Source organism: Mus caroli, unplaced genomic scaffold (genome assembly GCF_978045245.1).
Source record: "Mus caroli unplaced genomic scaffold, Mus_caroli_1 scaffold_5, whole genome shotgun sequence".
Classification (NCBI taxonomy): Eukaryota; Metazoa; Chordata; class Mammalia; order Rodentia; family Muridae; genus Mus; species Mus caroli.
Window position 1 is genome coordinate 47,802,184 of NW_028227260.1, and position 22,392 is coordinate 47,824,575.

The 22,392-nt window shown below is 37.3% G+C and overlaps 1 non-coding gene across 1 annotated transcript; it reads right to left on the reverse strand.

The window, feature by feature from the left end:
• Nucleotides 1-20,751: 20,751 nt before the first annotated feature.
• LOC115030186 (small nucleolar RNA SNORA17) lies at nt 20,752-20,879 on the reverse strand. The gene has a single exon (XR_003835807.1). It is a non-coding gene; the product is annotated as a small nucleolar RNA SNORA17 (small nucleolar RNA).
• Between the last annotated feature and the right edge of the window lie 1,513 nt (nt 20,880-22,392).

A 22,392-nucleotide genomic window follows, 5' to 3' on the forward strand; every position in this document is an offset into this window, starting at 1 on the left:
ACATTTTAGTCAATTTACACATGCATCCCGATGTTAAATAGCAGAATGTATGTATGTGTGTGTGTGTATATATATATATACACACATACATACATACATTATACACACGCATACATACATACATTCACACATAAACACACACACACACATATATATATACATATATATACATACGTACACAGACACATACACACATAAACACATAAACACACACACTCACACACACATATAGATATATAGATATAGATATAGATATAGATAGATATATAGATATAGATATGAAGATATGCATATATACATTTTGTAGACCTGGAGCATAGAAATTCATACAAGAGAAATGAGTGTTTTAGTAAAAATATAGCAGAAAGAGAGTGAGATTTTTTTATTAGGTATTTATTTCATTTACATTTCCAATGCTATCGCAAAAGTCCCCCACACCCTCCCCCACCAACTGCACACCCACTCACGCCCACTTCTTGGCCCTGTCATTCCCCTGTACTGAGGCATATAAAGTTTGCATGATCAATGGGCCTCTCTTTCCACTGATGGCCGACTGGGATAAATTCTGATACATATGCAGCTAGAGACACGAGCTCCAGGGTACTGGTTAGTTCATATTGTTGTTCCACCTATAGGGTTGTAGATCTCCCCAGCTCCTTGGGTACTTTCTCTAGCTCATCCATTGGGGGCCCTGTAATAGCTGACTGTGAGCATCCACTTCAGTGTTTGCTAGGCCTCAGCATATTCTCACAAGAAACAGCTATATCAGGGTCCTTTCAGCAAAATCTTGCTAGTGTATGCAACGGTGTCAGCGTTTGGAAGCTGATTATGGGATGGATCCATGGATATGGCAGGCTCTAGATGGCCCATCCTTTAGTCTCAGCTCCAAACTTTGTCTCTGTAACTCCTTCCTTGGGTGTTTTGTTCCCAATTCTAAGAAGGGGCAAAGTGTCCACACTTTGGTCTTTGTTCTTCTTGAGTTTCATGTGTTTCGCAAATTGTATCTTACATCTTGGGTATTCTAAGTTGCTGGGCTAATATCCACTTATCAGTGAGTACATATCATGTGAGTTCTTTTGTGATTGGGTTACCTCACTCAGGATGATGCCCTCCAGGTCCATCCATTTGCCTAGGAATTTCATAAATTCATTATTTTTAATAGCTGAGTAGTACTCCATTGTGTAAATGTGCCACAATTTCTGTATCCATTCCTCTGTTGAGGGGCATCTGGGTCCTTTCCAACTTCTGGCTATTATAAATAAGGCTGCTATGAATATAGTGGAGCATGTGTCCTTTTTACCGGTTGGAACATCTTCTGGATATATCCCCAGGAGAAGTATTGCGGGATCCTCCAGTAGTACTATATCCAATTTTTTGAGGAACTGCCAGACTGATTTCCAAAGTGGTTGTACAAGCTTGCAATCCCACCAACAATGGAGGAGTGTTCCTCTTTCTCCACATCCTCGCCAGCATCTGCTGTCACCTGAATTTTTGATCTTAGCCATTCTGACTGGTGCGAGGTGGAATCTCAGGGTTGTTTTGATTTGCATTTCCCTGACGATTAAGGATACTGAACCCACACACCTATGTTCACTTTATCTTTGACAAGGGAGCTAAAACCATCCAGTGGAAAAAAGATAGCATTTTCAACAAATGGTGCTGGCACAACTGGCAGTTTTGATGTAGAAGTATGTACATTTTTAATAATGTTTCTTTTTGTTAAAATTTAATGTAGTGTTTTAATATAAATGTTAATAATTGAAAAAAAAATAGAAGAATGTGAATTGATCCATTCCTATCTCCTTGTACTAAGGTCAAATCTAAGTAGATTAAGGAACTCCACATAAAACCAGAGACACTGAAACGTATAGGGGAGAAAGTGAGGAAAAGCCTAGAAAAATATGGGCACAGGGGAAAAATTCCTGAATAGAACAGCAAAGGCTTGTGCTGTAAGATTGTAAATTGACAAATGGGACCTCATAAAATTGCAGTTTTTGTAAGACAAAAGACACCATCAATAAGACAAAAAGGCCACCAACAGATTGGGAAAGGATCTTTACCTATCCTAAATCAGATAGGGGACTAATATCCAATATATATAAAGAACTCAAGAAGGTGGACTCCAGAAAATCAAATAACCCCATTAAAAAAATGGGGCTCAGAGCTAAACAAAGAATTCTCACCTGAGAAATACCGAATGGCTGAGAAGCACCTGAAAAAATGTTCAGCATTCTTAATCATCAGAGAAAGAGAATTAAGACACATGTTGACCAATTCAATTTAGGATTCTCATTTAAAATATATTTAGAAAAATCAATGACTATTGATATTAAATCAGTCAGGAAAAATTTTATATTACAGGAGTTTATCACTTTAAATTACTATTATTGTTTTCTTAGGTATAATTTTATATTGTTTAGTTAAATGAATTCTTAATTTCAAGTTTAATATAAAATTTTAATTAATATACTTGAGTGTTATTTGGACTCAAGTAATTGGTCAGAATGATAGCAGAATATACAATAAATAGAAGAATGCTGAATGTATATTGGTTATTTTCCACAATATATTTTTAGTTTTTCAAATGCCAAAGTCATATAGTAGAAAATTGTCATATGATATATGTGAATGCTCATAAGAATATTTGGAGTTTAGGAAATTTTGAAGTATTGGACAATATGAATAAGTTTCACATATAATTTCTTGGAATTTAATCTGCTAGAGAGTGACTATATTAATTTTGTACTGTAGCAGGCACAGCAGGGACATCTTCATGGAAATGTAGGAGGGCAGCACTGCCACAAAAATATTTTCTAAAGAACGACCTAATTGTGGATTGCCTGAGAGACCAAGGATTTCTAAGCAAACAATGCCAGCCAATCAGAAACTTCTGTTTAGAAGAAATGCTTTTTTAGGACCAGTGGGGTGAAGGTGGAGGGTATTAAAGGAGATTACAGCAGTACTCAGATGAGCTTGCTGTAGCATTTCTCACCTATTCTCAGAGTCTGTGTCACTGACTTCATTCCAGCTCACCTTCAGTCCCCGAGGACAAGATAAAGTTGGGCAACGAGTAGTCCATGATGCAGGCAACATCTGACACCCAACATGGACTATATTATCCTCATTTTTGTGGCTGCTTACAAAGCTCCTTTTGTAAGGGCTCATTTTTTCATATTCTTTTATAGAATAGAACATAACTGCTTTTACAACATTTATAATCACATCAACACCTGGATTGAGGGAAGGTGTTATTCAGTAGTTTGTTTCAAATATTGAAGTGGAAACTTCTGTTTTCCTTGAAATTCAATTATGTCAAAGGATGTTTTAGTAAGGAAGACATGTGAAATAATGTTTGTCTGAAACAGACACATGTGAAAGGATGCTTTTCTTTAGCAGACATGTGAAAGGATGCATGATGTTTAGAAAGAATATACATATGACCCCAAAGACAATAGGAGCTAGAGCACTGATTTGCCTTGCTTTGCCTCACTTGTCTTTGCTGATAACATGCATGCTTGGTTCTCCTTACACTGTATTGCTGAGGTTCACTTGTGGTAACTGCATAGACAGAAACTCATCAAAGAACTTTTTGTGAGGTTCCTGTGCCTTTTGCTGCTTCTGCAGACTCAGACCAGTTGACAAGCCTTTCATTGTTTTCTGGATTGAACTGCTCTTACTGATTAGTGTTTTGTGTCTGCTGAGTGGACTGGACTGCACTGCAGCTGCTGATTCATATTTTGTGTTTGCTACTGGACTGGACTGAGAACAATGAAGATTGAAGTGGCCCCAAAGAAACATTTCTAAACAGGTCCACTTCCCCACATCCTAATAACCTTTCTTTCCCACTATCTCTTGTGGATGGTGGGTTGGAAGGTGGTTTAACCTTTATTAAAGTAGTCTGTGAAAAAAATATACAAATTATTTATTTTGCATTCTATATATAAACCAATAAATCACATTTTAAATACAAAATAGATGTAATTTTTCAATTATGTGCCAGCAAACCTCAGGAAATGTCAAAATAAAAAATAAAATGTAAATAGCTAAATCTGATGACATTCTTTGTAATTTACATAAAATTCAAAATTTACAACCTTTAATTGGTATTCTAACTCTGTTAACATATAGTATTTACAAAAGTTAAAAAAATTTTTACAACAACTAAATCTAAAACAGTTTGTATAAATCAAGGGATATATCAACCTTCAGATAGGAAGGTTAATATTAATTCTGTTTTCAAACATGACCACAAAAAGATATTTATATAATGCTATTCTTCACAAAATGAGTTCCCCTGTGTGACCTAGATGTTGGAAGATTACATGATACAAACCGAAGAAATAAATATGAACAATGTATTTTGAGGCAATCTTTTTTAATATTTTTAATTTTGCATGACTATGACATAATATTACAAACATTTACTTAATTATATACTGTTGTTTTTAACAAAATCTCAATCATAATAGTAATGGAGTTTTGGCAGACAGATGCTGTTGTAAAAGTTTACTATCTCAGAGGGGCAGAGAAATCCCCCATCTTACTTACTTTCACAGCTGATGTCCCAAAAGCAAGTTCTCCTTCTTATTGCTTGCCATCTAAAAAAAAAAAAAAGCCCTCAAATTGGCTGTTTCTCACTTCTAGGTAAGTCCTATGTATTTACCTCTCTGTCCTCCTGATTTCCTCTTAATCTCTTTGAATTTTTCCTATACTCACTCTCTCTACATATTCGTATATTCAACCTGTCAACTGGTTGTTTGCTCTGCCTCTTGACTTATGGTTGACTTTATTTAATTTTGTTTACTATAAACAGAAATCTCTCAGATTAAAGGCATATGCTAGTGCTGAGATACACCAGAACTAGAAAGTTTCTCCAGTAAATAATACAATCTAAGGTTTTACAGTATGATCAAATATATTGCAACAATCTCCCATTGTTCTGAAATTTTCCTTTCATGTGCAGAACAATGCCATTATCAGTGTATATAACTTATTCAATTTTTTTTTTTAGTAATGTGTTTTATGTGATCCTATTGGATATCAATAAAAAGACCTAAGAATTATGGCCCATGTGGACTTACATATAACAGTACAATCTCAACTTATTTTAATAACTGAAACTGTTTAGATAAGAGCCTGTCATTTCTTGAAATGGTCAAAGAACTGATCATTTTTTTTTAGTAAATTGCCTCATAATTTTTATCCTGCTTTTTTTTTTGTAAACATTTAGCATGTGGATGTTGTCAGGATTTTGCTCTTATCTAAGGGTAAAGGAATGAATAAAGGATCATACCATGCAACAGACCCCATACAAGAGATTTATTGTGTAGGGTGTGTATGTAAAAGGCCACCTCTGAGGCATGGAGGGAGGAAGAAAGGAAGGAAGGAGAGAGAGAGAGAACTTTATAGGAGGGTATGGAACAAGCACATATATGACCAGATAAGAATCAAAATGTGTAACATTGTGATGACTGGATGCTGGTGCTGAATCACTGAAGGCAGGGTGGAGAATTAGGTTGCACATGATACTCTGGAATGTTGGTGGTGGTTCTAACAGGTATGTCCTTGTTTGACATGAGTTTTAAGGCACATTTTTTTTTTTAAAGTTCTTGAATTCTCATGGCACCCATTTGAGCCCATGTTAATGCTCCATGTACCAAACAGTTTGTAACAGATAATGTTTCTCTCTAACACTGAGTGAGGGATAATGTGACACTGTCAATGGTTGCTTTCTCAGGTGTGATGTGCTTGACCTATTTGTTGAGTCAATGATTTTAGATTCTAATTTTAGTCAATTCTTTAACACAATTTGAGATTACTGGCAATTAAATTACTTCATCAGTCTGTATTTTGCATTTTGTTTCCTGTTGAAATCACAGAGATTTTGAGCTTTAACTTCAGGGTTATCAAACGATAATATTAACATTTTTTTTAAAAATCAGAGTACAATCATTCTGTAGAAAATATGGAGGCTGTATATTGTTTAGTTTTCTTTTCAAGGGTAATAGTCTCAGTATATGGTGTCAATATTTCAAATCTTTACATTCATCTGACCTCTCCATCCTTTACTGTTCAAATTTGAGTAGCTTTAAGTAATCTGACTTATTAATTCTTCTTATGTCTCAAGGTTCCCCCCCTGATGTATTAGGATGAGAATAAGCTTGCTCTCCTTCTTTTACCCTCATTGGGAATACCATTATATGAAATTTTATATTAAACCAACTAAGTCTGTATCTTGATTTCCTAAGTGGAGCAAAAGTAATTTAAACAATCATTTCCTTTTCTCTGATCTTTAACAACCTTTGTCTTGCTAAATAATTTAAGAAAGTCAATTTTTACACTCTGTTTGATCAAAGAAATTGATTCTGTTTAGTTAAGGAAACTTGTTTCCTGGAAGACTTAGAGGGGTAGATGGTTGCAAATAAAATGTATTCGGGGAATACAAGGATGTACTGAATTGGTTTTTAACTTTCTAAAATACAATTGACCATAATAAAAATTTGGGAAGTTGTTTTATGAAATAGTAATGTTAGAAATATTGTCATAACATTTAATTTCACATAATGAAAATTAATTGTGAAGGATCATGATTGATTGTAGTTTTGTGATTTATGTTAAATTATATTGCATTGCTGTACATTTACTTTATTAATATGAAAATTCTCCAGTAATTAAGCAGTTAGATATTTATAAAGAAGAGGAAAAAATGCTTAAGATTAATATCACACAACTGAGAGTCACCTAGAATGTGTAAGTCCCAAAGAAGAATTATGTAGATTAAGATTCACTACTAACATGCTTTTGAGAGCTTGTTCTGAATTGTTAACTGAGGTTGGAAGACCCACCCTGAATATGAAAAGGAGCATTTTATAGAGGCTTAGAACTATAAGAGTGAAGAGAGCAGAGGACCTAGGCAGATTTATGAAGGCTCCCTGATTGTCACTTCAGTCTCTATGAGTCCTCATTATTTGATTCTGTGGTCCATGTTTTTGTGGTGACCTGGACATCTTCCTTTATCTTGGCATTCTCCAAGATCTACTTAAATATGGTCATGTAGCTTGTTGTTCTTATGAGGTTAATTATAGTGGGAAAAAATGATATCCCTGCACTTTGTCTGCATTCGGGATCTTTTTCCTATTATTGGATTACTTCATCCAACATTGAAGGGAGGGTATTTCCTGAAACTTATTGTATCTTATAATGTGAATTTAGGTTATTATCCTTGAGATGAGTGCTTTTTTCAGAAGGGAATTTGAATAGAATTGAATCTATAGGAAAGGGAAAGGACTGGTAGGAGAGGAGGGAGAGGTAAGAAACTGCAATTAAGATACACTCTATGAGAAGAGAATAAGTCAATTAATTAATTAAAGGTAATGAAGATGTTCCAACTGGTAAGAAGGACACATGCTCCACTATGTTCGTAGCAGACTTATTTATAATAGCCAGAAGCTGGAAAGAACCCAGTTGTCCCTCAAAAGAGGAATGGATACAGAAAATGTGGTACATTTATACAATGGAGTACTACTCAGCTATTAAAATGAATGAATGTATGAAATTCCTAGGCAAATGGAAGGACCTGGAGGGCATCATCCTGAGTGAGGTAACCCAATCACAAAAAAACTCAGATGATATGTTCTTACTGAAAAATGGATATTAGCCCAGAAACTTAGAATAACCAAGATACAAGATACAATTTGAAAAACACATAAAACTCAAGAAGAACGAAGACCAAAGTGTAGACACTTTGCCCCTTCTTAGAATTGGGAACAAGAGGGCGCTGCCAGAGCATCTGCAGGAGAAAACTTGGTTCCTGGATCCCAACGGGATGAGTCAGCACAGGTGAGAGTGTGGACTACAGAAGCTAACAGCTTCTGGGACAGGCCCTGTTCCAGGCATTCATCTTCTGCCAGGAGGCAAGTCCGAATGCCAGATATCCTTTCACCTTCCCTGCAAGAGGAGAGCTTGCCTGCAGAGAGTGCTCTAACCACTGAAACTCAGGAGAGAGCTTGTCTCCCAGGTCTGCTGGTAGAGACTAACAGAATCACAGGAGGAACAAGCTCTAACCAGAGACACTATAACAACTGACTCCAGAGATTTCCAGATGGCTAAAGGCAGATGTAAGAATCCTACTAACAGAAACCAAGACCACTCACCATCATCAGAACCCAGCACTAGCAACTAAGCCAGTCCTGGGCACCCCAACACACCCGAAAAGCTCGACCTGGACTTAAAGGCATATCTCATGATGATGGCAGAGGACATCAAGAAGGATTTAACAACTCACTTAAAGAAATACAGGAGAACACTGCTAAAGAGTTACAAGTCCTTAAAGAAAAACAGGAAAACGCATCCAAACAGGTAGAAGTCCTTAGAGAAAAACAGAAAAACACATCCAAACAGGTGATGGAAATGAATAAAATCATACGAGACCTAAAAAGGGAAGTAGACACAATAAAGAAAACCCAAAGTGGGGCAACGCTTGAGATAGAAACCCTAGGAAAGAAATCTGGAACCATAGATGTGAGCATCAGCAACAGAATACAAGAGATGGAAGAGAGAATCTCAGGTGCAGAAGATTCCATAGAGAACATCGGCACAAAAATCAAAGAAAATGCAAAATGCAAAAGAATCCTAACTCAAAACATCCAGAAAATTCAGGACACAATGAGAAGACCAAACCTATGGATAAGAGGAGTAGATGAGAATGAAGATTTTCAACTTAAAGTGTCAGCAAATATCTTCAACAAAAATATAGAAGAAAACTTCCCAAACCTAAAGAAAGACATGCCCATGAACATACAAGAAGCCTACAGAACTCCAAATAGACTGGACCAAAATGAAATTCCTCCCAACACATAATAATCAGAACAACAAATGCAGTAAATAAAGATAGAATATTAAAAGCAGTAAGGGGAAAAGGTCAATTAATATATAAAGGCAGGCCTATCAGAATTACACCAGATTTTTCACCAAAGACTATGAAACCCAGAAGATCTTGAACAGATGTTATACAGACACTAAGAGAACACAAATGCCAGCCCAGGCTACTATACCCGGCCAAACTTTCAATTACCATAGATGGAGAAGCCCAAGTATTTTAGGACAAAACCAAATTCACACATTATCTTTCCATGAATCCAGCACTTCAAAGTATAATAACAGAAAAAAAAATACAAAGACAGAAACCATGTCCTAGAAAAAGCAAGAAAGTAATCCTTCAACAAAACTAAAAGAAGACAGCCACAAGAACAGAATGCCAACTCTAACAACCAAAATAGTAGGAAGCAACAATTACCTTCCCTTAATATCTCTTAATATCAATGGACTCAATTCCCCAATAAAAAGACATAGACTTACAGACTGGCTCCACAAACAGGACCCAACATTTTGCTGCTTACAGGAAACCCATCTCAGGGAAAAAGACAGACACTACCTCAGAATGAAAGGCTGGAAAACAATTTTCCAAGCAAATGGTCTGAAGAAACAAGCTGGAGTAACCATTCTAATATTGAATAAAATCGACTTCCAACCAAAAGTCATCCAAAAAGACAAGGCAGGGGCACTTCATACTCATCAAAGGTAAAATCTTTCAAGAGGAACTCTCAATTCTGAATATCTATGATCCAAATGCAAGGGCAGCCACATTCATTAAAGAAACTTTAGTAAAGCTCAAAGCACACATTGAACCTCACACAATAATAGTGGGAGACTTCAACATACCACTTTCATCAATGGACAGATCATGGAAACAGAAACTGAAAAGGGACACAGTGAAACTTACAGAAGTTATAAAACAAATGGACTTAACAGATATCTACAGAATATTTTATCCTAAAAAAAAGGATATACCTTCTTCTCAGCACCTCATGGTAACTTTTCCAAAATGACCATATAATTGATGACAAAACAGGCCTCAACATATACAAAAATATTGAAATTATCTGATGCATCCTATCAGATCACCATGGACAAAGGCTGATCTTCAATAACAACATCAATAGTAGAAAGCCAACATTCATGTGGAAACTGAACAACACTCTTCTCAACGATACCTTGGTCAAGGAAGGAATAAAGAAAGAAATTAACCAAACGAGGAGCTGGTTCTTGGAGAAACTCAACAAGATAGATAAACCATTAGCCAGAATCATTAGAGGGTATAGGAACAGCATCCTAATTAACAAAATCAGAAATGAAAAGGGAGACATAAAAACAGATCCTGAAGAAATCCAAAACACCATGAGATCCTTCTACAAAAATCTATACTCAACAAATTTGATAACCTGGAGGAAAGGTTAAACAGTCCTATATCCCCTAAAGAAATAGAAGTAGTCATTAATAGTCTCCCAACCAAAAAAAGCCCAGGACCAGATGGGTTCAGTGCAGAGTTCTCAGACCTTCAAAGAAGATCTAATTCAAGTTCTTCACAAACTATTCCACAAAATAGAAGCAGAAGGTTCTTTACCCGACTCCTTCTATGAAGCCAAAATTACTCTGATACCTGAACCACAGAAAGACCCAACAAAGATAGAGAACTTGAGACCCAATTTCCCTTATGAATATTGATGCAAAAATTCTCAATAAAATTCTCACTAACCGAATCCAAGGACACATCAAAACAATCATCCATTCTGACCAAGTAGGTTTCATTCCAGGGATGCAGGGATGGTTTAATATATGGAAATCCATCAACATAATCCACTATATAAACAAATTAAAAGACAAAAACCACATGATCATCTTGTTAGATGCTGAGAAAGCATTTGACAAAATCCAACACCCATTCCTGATAAAAGTCTTGGAAAGATCAGGAATTCAAGGCCCATACCTAACCATGATAAAAGCAATCTACAGCAAACCAGTAGTCAACATCAAACTAAATGGAGAGAAGCTGCAAGCAATCCTACTAAAATCAGGAACTAGACAAGGCTGCCCACTTTTTCCCTACCTATTCAACATTGTACTTGAATTCCTAGCCAGAGCAATTCGACAACAAAAGGAGATCAAGGGGATACAATTTGGAAAGAAAGAAGTCAAAATATCACTTTTTGCAGATGATATGATAGTATATAAAAGTGACCCTAAAAATTCCACGTGAGAACCCCTATACCTGATAAGCATCTTCAATGAAATAGCTGGATATAAAATTAACTCAAACAAGTCAATGGCCTTTCTCTACACAAAGGATTATCAGGCTGAGAATGGATTTAGGGAAACAACATCCTTCTCAATAGTCGCAAATAATATAAAATACATTGGGAACAAAATCACCCATGGAAGAGTTACAGAGACAAAGTTTGGAGCTGAGACGAAAGGATGGACCATCTAGAGACTGCCATACTTGGGGATCCTTCCCACAATCAGCCTCCAAATGCTGACACCATTGCATACACTAGCAATAGTTTGAAAATGGACCCTGATATAGCTGTCTCTTGTGAGGTTATGCTGGGGCCTAGCAAACACAGAAGTGGATGCTCACAGTCAACTATTGGATGGAACACAGGGCCCCCAATGGAGGAGCTAGAGAAAGTACCCAAGGAGCTAAAGAGGTCTGCAACCCTATAGGTGGAACAACAATATGAACTAACCAGTATCCCCTCGAGCTCGTGTCTCTAGCTGCATATGTAGCAGAAGATGGCCTGGTCGGCCATCAGTGGAAAGAGAGGCCCCTTGGTCTTGCAAACTTTATATGCCTCAGTACAGGGGAATGCCAGGGCCAAGAAGTGGGAGTGGGTGGGTAGGGGAGTGTGGGCAGAGGGTCTGGAGGACTTTTGGGATAGCATTTGAAATGTAAATGAACAAAATACCTAATTAAAAAAAAAAGATAGTGAAGAAACCTACCTGAGAAAAAGCATCAAAATCAGGCATGATTGGTCCATCCAATTCTCTTTTTCCTGATTGTGGAGGTGATGTTATTAGCTGTTTAAGTTCCTTCCTTGACTTTCCCAATTTACTCTAAGATAAATTAAACTCTTCCTCCTCTTAGTTATTTTTTGTAATAATATTTATCATAGAAATTGCGATAAAATTAGAAGAATATGATCTAGTTGCCCACTTTTCTAGCATCATCACTAAATGTATTTTTCACTTCCCTACAAGTTTCTATTATTTCAATGATTCCCCTATCCTATTTTATATTGTGGCCTTACTATGGAAATTCTGGAGTACATATTATTTTTGGCATAAGGTCAGCTTTATTTGAGTCGATAATCCTAAAATCAATTAATTTGATGTGCTCACAAATAAGTTAATGCCACTATAAAATCTGATGTTATAAAAACTTGTACAGAGTAAACAATTCAAATTTTATTACTTGGTGTCTCATTATTGTTAGTTTCATTATTGGTATTTTCATTATTGACTTTCTTAGTTTGTCTAATTCTACTCAACATTATTTCCCCACACCATGTATAATTTCAAAACAATTGTAATCAAAGTCATAGCCAGTTTTTAAAAAGTGATTAAAAACACTAGCTTAAAAATAACCAAGAAAATCTTGGGGGGGGGGATTTGTGTCTTTTTAAAAATATAGTAATAGAAATGGTACAATATTTTTTTTTATCAGAATAAGGCAGTAACAAAGAGTAAGGAATAAAGAGATGAAAAACTGACCCAAAGAAAGGTCATCTGATATGCTTCAAAGATGACATGTCAGAATACTGGAAAATAAACTTACTTTGAACAAATGGTGAAGTCCAATAGGGGAAAATGGAAAAATATTATGGAAAAAATTCTTGACTTTTTCACAGGCCACAGAATTTGAAGGGTTTAAAATTTCAAAATCGATCTAGAATTAGGGATGGGAAAACTTAGTTTTGTTCTTCATCTTAACAATATGGACACAATCAGCTCCGGTTAAAATAAAACATTTTAGTTTCCAAGTTCATACAACAGCTATAGCATGCCATAAGGATCATTTCATTGACTGACTGCTTCTGTTTTTTCTATTGATACACATGAGTTAGCTTTTTCTATCATTATTTGTTTCTAGCGAGACCCAATTGCTATGTTGTCCTCTGTTTAATCATTTCACTGGTTTTCCCAGGAACAAGCCACTTTTTAAATCTCTGTGTATTTTAATTCGTCCTTACATATAACAACTCCTGTAGTAGTGGTGAATGCTTTCCTTAGATGATCTACAAAATCAGTGAAACATATTTTACAAAAGACAATGTCTTCTTTTATATTATTAAATGACATCATATAAAATGTCTAAAATGTCTTTGCTTTGCAATAAAACAAATATTTAAATATTGCAGATTTTTTCTTAGTAATCAATTTCTCTGTGTGTATGTGTTCATGGGTATACATGTAAGTTTTTTCACATCTATGTATGTATGTATGTATGTTTGTATGTGTTTGAGTTATGTATATGGAGGTCAGAGGAAAATGTTGGGATATATCAAATACTTTATCGATTGAATCGTCTACCCTGTCTAGTAACAATTAATAGGAGTTCTAAAACTTTGAATGTGAAATATAAAAGTATAATTCTTCTGAAAATTAACATAGATAATATTTGTATACATTTTAGTAGGCTTGATGTTGCTGTTTTGTGAAAGAGTCTCATTATATAGCTGTTACAAGCACAGAACTCTCAAGTTGATGCTGAACTAATAGGGTTCTGCCTGCCTTTGTCTCTCCAAAATTGAGAACAAAGGTAGGAACGAAAGGTCTAGTCTTTTTTCTTTCTTTCTTTCTTTTTTATACACAAAAAGTATTTTTAAATGGACTTATTAAATAGTGTGAAAAGGTTGATATTAAATTCATTACTTATTTTAATCAAAATAAATCATGAAGAGATAGAATGTCAGACAAAAACTGTGATTGACATTCACTAATTTGTTTCTTCCTACAACATATATAAATAATTTAAAAAACTACATAAGTCCTACAACCTCTTATGAAAATCTAATATAGACTCATTGAAACAATTTGCAAAGAGGATATGTCCATTTGTAAAACTGGAAAAATTATTTCATCAACCTACTCTGTTTGATGGGTCTCTATTAAACATATTCAAAATTTTTGAACCAAGAAAGATTTCTACTAATAAGTACATAGCTAACATATATGGGTATATGTTTGTATTCAGAAGAATATGAACAACTTTCCTAAAACAACCTCCCCTGATGTCTAGAAGCTCATGGTGGAGAGTAACAATGACTATTAACAGAGAATGGAACCAAAGCATAATACACTTCTCTGTAAAACTTTTCAATGGAATATTATGGATAATTTAGAGTCCCAAATGATACTTACTATGTAAAGTAACATGATATAATTTCACATATTCTATAATGTTGAATGAAAAAAATAAAATTAGAAAAGCCACATGAGAGATTATACTGTATAAGTCAATTGATAAAATTTTAAAATAAATTGAAGTAATTTAAAATGGTAGAAAGTAAAGTGGCAATAGTGTTCATTCTAGGGCACAGAGGGCTTAGGTAGTACAAAATAAATTGGCTTAAACTGTCAGTTCAGCCACCTGCACACTTATGATTTGAAAGTGTTGCAGTCTGACAGTTTTCCTTTTTATTTCAGACTTATTTTACAAAAACACTGGCAGATATGCACAGAGCAGGCAATTCACAACTGCACTTAAAAGGAATTGACTGAAATCCGTGTCTGTAAAGAACAGACAGATTCTTAAGCTCCAAAAATTCAATCCACAGTTTCCTTTCACTATTAATCATACAAAACAAGTCTTTAAATGAGAGGGCTTATCTGTGATGTGACAATACTGATGAAATTTTCCTGGGAGATTTTATTTTTAGTCATTACTAGGTTACTGGGTTATTTTGGATGCATTGACACAATATGAAAGGAATAAATTGCTGGAGTCTTTGCACTTTATCTGCTGTGCTTGAGTAAGGTTTTTACATGGTTGTCATTTAGAAAAGCCATCTCAAAAGGCTAGCTTGCATCATCTTTGTTTGATTCAGTGATGTGTACACCAATCCCTTAGAATAAAAATTACAAAGATTAACAGCCTTGTTTGGGGAAGTACAGTGGTTGTGTCAAACAAAAAAATGTATAAAGCATTTTTAAAATTTATAGATGTGTTAGAGATTTATAACTAAATACCAGATATTAAGTAACTTAAACAATATTTTTTATTTATTGAAGGGTATATCTTGAAGGTCAAAATAATTTTCGGTTTACTTCTTAATGCTTCTTTCCTTTTCTTACTGATGGCCATATTCTTTCTTTGTCCTTATCTTCTGTTTCATTTAGAAAAGATTTACATCATGATTTTGTCTATGTATGAGGACAACATTTATAGTGAATTAGAGCCCAAAGCAGTATTTTCATAAATTGTTAATTACTTCTACAGGTTCTCTGACATCAAATACATTTTTTTCTCCTGTATTATGAATTAAGACTTCAACCCCAAAATTTTGTTGGTGATATTCTCCTCCAACAAAAGTGTGTGTCCCTGTGTGTGTTCATGTATGTGTGTTTGTATTTAATGTAAAAGACCTCAAATATTTTAAAATCAATTTTAATATTGGTAAGTGTTATTTATGTCCAGAGAAGCAAAAAGCAATCTTCCTTACATGAGAAAGGAAGTGATAGCAACTTAAATGAGCACATATAATTAATAGCTAATCAGTCAATTCTATGGGTTGAATTTTGTCCCCCTCTGATAATCCTCAAATTTGAATAGTGGAACATTTACAATCATTCTCAGTACATTTAGGGAGTAAAAAATAATTCAAAACAAGTAACTAAGATTAATAGAGTTATAAATTATATCTAATGTGGGGTGCTAGTTGTGAGGAAATAGAGGGGTAGGAGAGATGACCTGCATCCCACCAGAGCTCTGGGGCTCTGGGTGGGCAGACCTGGGTGAATGCTACATACTCTCCATGCTGCCCAGGTGGGCATCTGGCTGTGGGAAACCACGGAACCTCAGTCCACGGGGTTAGAGAGGGAGCAGTCCATTGTCCCTGGGCCTCATGGAATCCAAGGACAGCAGGTTCTATCTCTTGGGCATTACAGGACATTGCTGGACACCACAAAAGAGTTGAGAATTGGTGGGGGCCCAGAGGGTGTCTTGGTCTGCCCCAGGGCCAAGGGAAAAGGGGTAGGAGGAGAAGGCACTGGTTGGTTCCCACTCAGACAAGAGTCTGGCTACCTCAGGCAGATAGCTTGGAGGGCTACTTCTGTTGGCTGGCTGCCACAGCTTGAGCGCAGGAAGGCCTCCGGGGGTGGGGGGGAGCTGGACTCACAACTTATTAGAGGGAAGCCTGCATTATTGCTGGAGTATGGCAAATCTCAATGAGCAGAGATGGTCCATGATTTTTTAAAATATTTTTTATTAGGTATTTTCCCCATTTACATTTCCAATGCTATCTGAAAAGTCCCCCATACCCTCCCACCCACTCCCCTACCCACCCACTCCCACTTTTTGGCCCTGGCATTACCCTGTACTGGGGCATATAAAGTTTGCTAGTCCAATAGGCCTTTCTTTCCAGTGGTGGCCGACTAGGCCATCTTTTGATTACATATGCAGCTAGAGTCAAGAGCTTCAGGGTACTGGTAAATTCATAATGTTGTTCCACCTATAGGGTTGCAGATCCCTTTAGTTCCTTGGGTACTTTCTCTAGCTCCTCCATTGGGTGCCCTGTGATCCATACACTAGCTGACTGTGAGCATCCACTTCTGTGTTTGCTAGGCCCCAGCATAGTCTCACAAGAGACAGGTATATCAGGGTCCTTTCAGCAAAATCTTGCTAGTGTATACAATTGTGTCAGCGTTTGGAGACTGATTATGGGATGGATCCCTGGATATGGCAGTCTCTAGATGTTCCATCCTTTTGTCTCAGCTCCAAACTTTGTCTCTGTAACTCCTTCCATGGGTGTTTTGTTCCCAATTCTAAGAAGGGGCAAAGTGTCCACACTTTGGTCGTTGTTCTTCTTGAGTTTCATGCGTTTAGCAAATTGTATCTTATATCTTGGGTATCCTAAGTTTCTGGGCTAATATCCACTTATCAGTGAGTACATATTGTGTGAGTTCTTTGAGGAACACTCCTCCATTGTTGGTGGGATTGCAAGCTTGTACAACCACTCTAGAAATCAGTCTGGCACTTCCTCAGAAAATTGGACATAGTACTACCGGAGGATCCTGCAATACCTCTCCTGGGTATATATCCAGAAGATGTCCCAAACGGTAAGAAGGACACATGCTCCAATATGTTAATGGCAGCCTTTTTTATAATAGCCAGAAGCTGGAAAGAACCCAGATGCCCTCAACAGAGGAATGGATACAGAAAATGTGGTACATTTACACAATGGAATACTACTCAGCTATTAAGAAGAATGAATTTATGAAATTCCTAGGCAAATGGATGGACCTGGAGGGCATCATCCTGAGTGAGGTAACACAATTACAAAGGAACTCACACAATATGTACTCACTGATAAGTGGATATTAGCCCAAAAACTGAGGATACCCAAGATATAAGATACAATTTGTAAAACACATGAAACTGAAGAAGAACGAAGACCAAAGTGTGGACACTTTGTCCCTTCTTAGAATTGGAAACAATCACCCATGGAAGGAGTTACAGAGACAAAGTTTGGAGCTGTGACAAAAGGATGGCCCATGATTTTAAGTAATTTATTGTAGAAAGGCAGAGGGAGAGAGAAGGTAGAGAAGGAGAGACTGGCCATTGCCACTTGGAGAAAGAGGGGGAAGGAGGAGAAAGAGAACGTGAGAGGTGAGAGACAAAAAAGAGCGCAAGAGTTTAAGAGAGAGAGGAGGAGCCAAGCAACCCCTCTTATTGTGGGCTTGGCTACCTGGCAGGTGCCAGGTAACTGTGAGGAGGAGCTTACCTGGCTGTAGCCAAAATACCAGGGGCTTGGAACATTGTCTATATGACTGATAGTCACAGAATTATGGAGTTGAGGAGTTGATGTGGTGTCAGGCACTTGTGTCTGGGAGCATAGTTTATGGTTATAGCTTTTTCTACTGGGTCTCCTGAGTAAGCCTCGCTCGACCAGAACACAGACTGTCTTTCGTGGTCCAACATTTCCTCCCTTTACTTTAAAAAAAAAGATAAGGGTCTCTGGAGTGACTGTGTCATTTGTGGTGAAATTTTTGAGTGGGGTGGAAGTATCAGAAGAAAACATACAGACCAGAGGGGTAACACAACTAAGCCAGAGTAGTAAGGTGGTGGGGGTGTTAAGCGTAGGGGTTGGGAAGGCAAGGAATTACAGAATCAATTAATTGTTCCATGGGTAGTACAATTTGAGGGTAATAACATCAGTTTCGAACAGCAATTAATTAACCTGGACAGACATTATATTTTACTTACTATCATGTAACTTCCCCCATAATATTGGTGTACTTTGAAGAGAAGCCAAAAAGAAGCAGACAAAAAAAGAAAGTACAAGACCAGAAATGTAAAAGAAAAAAGTAAACAAACAAACAAAAAAACATAGTCATGTAAGAACACAACAAGAAATTTATCTGCAAGGCAAAGAAGGTCATAAGAAGGTTAAATCCTTTTAAATATTCTGAATTAATGTATATATTTAACGTTGACATTTTAAATTTTTTTATTGGTTCTTTGTGAATTTCACATATTCTACTCCAATTCCACTCATATCTCCCTTACCATGTAACTACTCTCAACTGCAACCTCCTCCACAAGAAAGAAAAGAAGAAAAAAAATCTCTTCATGAAAGCTGTGGTGTGTTGCAGTGTGTACCACAGTGTACCCATTTGTCTCTTCTTTCCTTGCAAATGTTCATTGCAGTGATTCCTTGGTATGATAAAAGGCCTCTGGCGTCTGCTGTTGTATCAGTACTGGAACCTCACTGGAACTCATCTCACATCTTATCTTGTTGTCCTGTGTCATAGATATTCTGCAGCTTTGCATCCATAGAACTAGCCTCATTCATGCAATCCAACAGTGCATCAATGGTGTAGATGTTGGAGTGGGGTAATTTAAAGCCCTGGATCTGGGTCAGTTAGTAATCCCTCTGGCTCTCCCACTCTCATGCCCTTGAGGGCAGCTCACCTACAATTCTGGTAACCAGGGCCAGCTCTACCTTACTGCCCAGGAAAGGTGCAAGGCTTACTCTCTATTGTTGTAGCTGGTGAAGAAAAGGGTCAATTCTCTCACTCTCATGTCCTCAGAATCAGCTCTCCCGCCTGCCATAGATGGTGAAGGATGAGAGAGGGGAGAAGTATGTCTTTCCCTTTTCCTGACCACCACCAGCAGACAAGAGGAAGCACACAGGCTCTTAGGGCTGGCTCATCAGCAACCCCACTTCTAGGGCCAGCTCTACTGTACTACCCAGGTGATATGAAAGGCCATGTTCTTCTGCGTTCTGCAGTGATGAGGGACAGGGCCATATTTACTGCTCTCATGAACCCAGGTCCATCTCTCCTGCCTGCCATAAGTGATGAGGGGGTATGTGAAAGCAGGGTATTTCTCCTTTCACACCAACCCATGGAAGAAATGTGGGAGCACCAGCTCTCCCACGGTCTTATACTTGGAACAGGCTCACCTGCAACTCCTACAGTGTGTTGTACACTCTCGTAAGTATTGCACGTGGCTATGGGCATAGATCTCCAGCTTTCTTGCCTCCAGGGTCAGATCCCTACATTGCCCAGGTGAGGGGTAGGGCCAATTCTGTACAGCCCTGACTTCAACATGTCTCTGTGTGTCAGCTCTTTGCCAGCCTGTAGCTGCTAAGAGATAAGCCTGAACCCACCCAGTCTCTCCAGGGCTGAGTGGGATGGTGAGTGTCTGCAACCTGAGAAGAATCTCATTGGGCCAGGAGTCTTGTAGAAGCAGGAACTCATTTAAATGTGACAGCAATTTGCTTATATAGGCAGGGCAAGGAGGTGGGGATAAGGGGATATGATAAGATCATATATGGGGTGGTGTGAGATGACAAGGAATATGGATTGACTTCACGGGGCCTATGAAAATTTTTGACGTTAGTGGTAGATAGGCAGTGGCAATTTCATCTAGGCCATGTTGAGTCATTCTCAAGCAGAGGCAAATGACTGTTCTCGAAAATTGAGTCAGACTCAAGTTTGTCTCCAAGGCCTAAACCAAGGCCAAGTAGGGCTCAACACCTGATTATACCACAGACCAGGGATATCTGCTAAACTTTGGTGGTAAAAGACCCCTGCCTCTGCAGGGCTGTGGGTCCAGATGTGGTCTCCAGTGCCAACACAGGCCAGGATGCTACCATAGCCTCAGGTGGAATCACCTGCTACTCACATCAGTTGTTTCTCATTACCCACCAGTTTCCAGTTATGTCTATTTTCATTGTACCTACATTCCTCTGTTTCTCTTTTTCCTCCATTTCTATACCACTTATTTGCCCCCTTTTATGGTATCTGGAGTGTCTGACTGCCTGGAGTTATATCAGGAGTGGTCCCAAAACTGCTATGTCCTGCTTGTGCATTATAACACTAGGCAGAGGTCATCTTGAGTATGGTCTGCTCCCTGACACCTGTGCTTCACTAGACTGATAGTCTTCTCAGGTTAGCTCCCCGTCTTAAACTCAGTGACACTGTTCTGTTGTTTGACACAGTTTCTCCATGTACAGCCCACCATAGTGGTTACTTTTGAGGTTCATCTGTTTTGGGCTCACTCAAATGGTGGTGGGGCACTCTGATTGTAGAATTCTTATAGTCTTAGGCTTGCTTCCTGTCCTGGGAGACCATCTGACCCTGCCTCGTACCAGATTGGTGTTCATTTAAGGCTCACTTCTCTTAGGAAATTTTAGGCTACAAATTCAGATGTTCATAGGTAAGAACACTGAGCACAGACATAAACTCTTCTCTGTGGCCACCTATTGACACACATGTGACATAGCAGCCATACCTACAATGCCTCAAGGGGCATGTAGTTAAATCTTTTAACCTTAGATTCTGAGCTGTCTGAATCCTAAATACTTTTTTTTTTCCTGAGTCCGTTCCTATTGGCATAAAAATAAAACCCTACAGATTGGACATTTTATTAAAATAGAAAGGTTTCTTACAGTCCGAGAGACAGGGGTGTCAAAGATTAAAGTATCACTCATTTTTGTGGTCTGGCAAAGGGCACTTCTACACTGGTATTATTTTCTCATCCTATTTGCACAAAAGACAAAGCTACTCTATCCTCACAAATTAAAAGGAACAGAGAAAAGTAAGTACCGTATACTTCCATTAATTTATGAAAGTGTAGTGCTCATGACAAAATTGCTTCTTAAATGTTCCCAGCTCATATTACTTGGAGTACTTTATTAATTACACATTTTCAAAGGGCTCAAAACATCATTTTAAGGGAGAGGAGATTTATTTTGGCATGGTTTGCAACATTTCTGGTTTTTTTTTTTTTTTTTTTTTGTGCTTAGATAGAGCATTACGCTTATGGAATCATGTTGCAGAGAACTCTTTGACTCCTGGAAAAGAGGTCGCATAGAGGCAATGCCTCCACTAAGAGATGAAAGAAAAGAATACCCTCTACTCTTTTTATTTCTGTCCAGCCTGAGGCTGATGTCAGTTGCATTCGGGGCAGATATTTCTGTATTAGATAATACTCTCAAGGAATGTCCTTAAAAAACACCTAAAGGTGTGATTTTCTCATCTGGTGGGCATAGCCCAATCCAATCTGGGTGAGAATAATATTCCTCAGATCAAATGTATGAATTCTGTATGTGGTTACATACATTCAGACTTCAACACTGCACATGGACAGACACAGCATTTTCATCCATCTGCAGGTTATTTATATTCAGGTGAGTTCTGATGTTCTTCTCCAAGAAGCCTCCATAACTTCCAGATTTAGCCAAAGTTCCACATCCAATGACCCAGATTAGTGGGCACACTTAACTATACTACAAGCAATATTATACTAATGTGGAATGGGGAAAGCTTGCAAGGTCTCCACCTTGACCAAGAAATTTAGGAAATAAGAAATCTTGTGAGTGGGAGAAAAAGTATTCTTCAGGTGATATCACACCAATTAGTTCTTTAATACAGAATGGCAAAATGTATAAATATTTGTAGCATTATATAGACTGGACAGGTAGTATTTATGTATTTATGGATACATACATACGTTGGTCTACCTTATCTATATCTATATCTATATCTATATCTATATCTATATCTATATCTATATCTATCAACAATTAAAGAAAAAATAAGGTCAGATGCATTTGAGTGTTAGGAGGAAGAACAGAAAACAGGTGAGAGATGTAATTGTATTATAATCTCAAAAATATTCTAAAATTTTCATTGCTACACTCTTATGCCATTCCCATTGAATCAATACTATTACCTAAATATGAGAAGTTTCCTTTATAAAGTTATTTTTATCTATTCTTTGAAAATTTGGTATTTGTAAATTTGTACTCAATTTATCTTGATTAT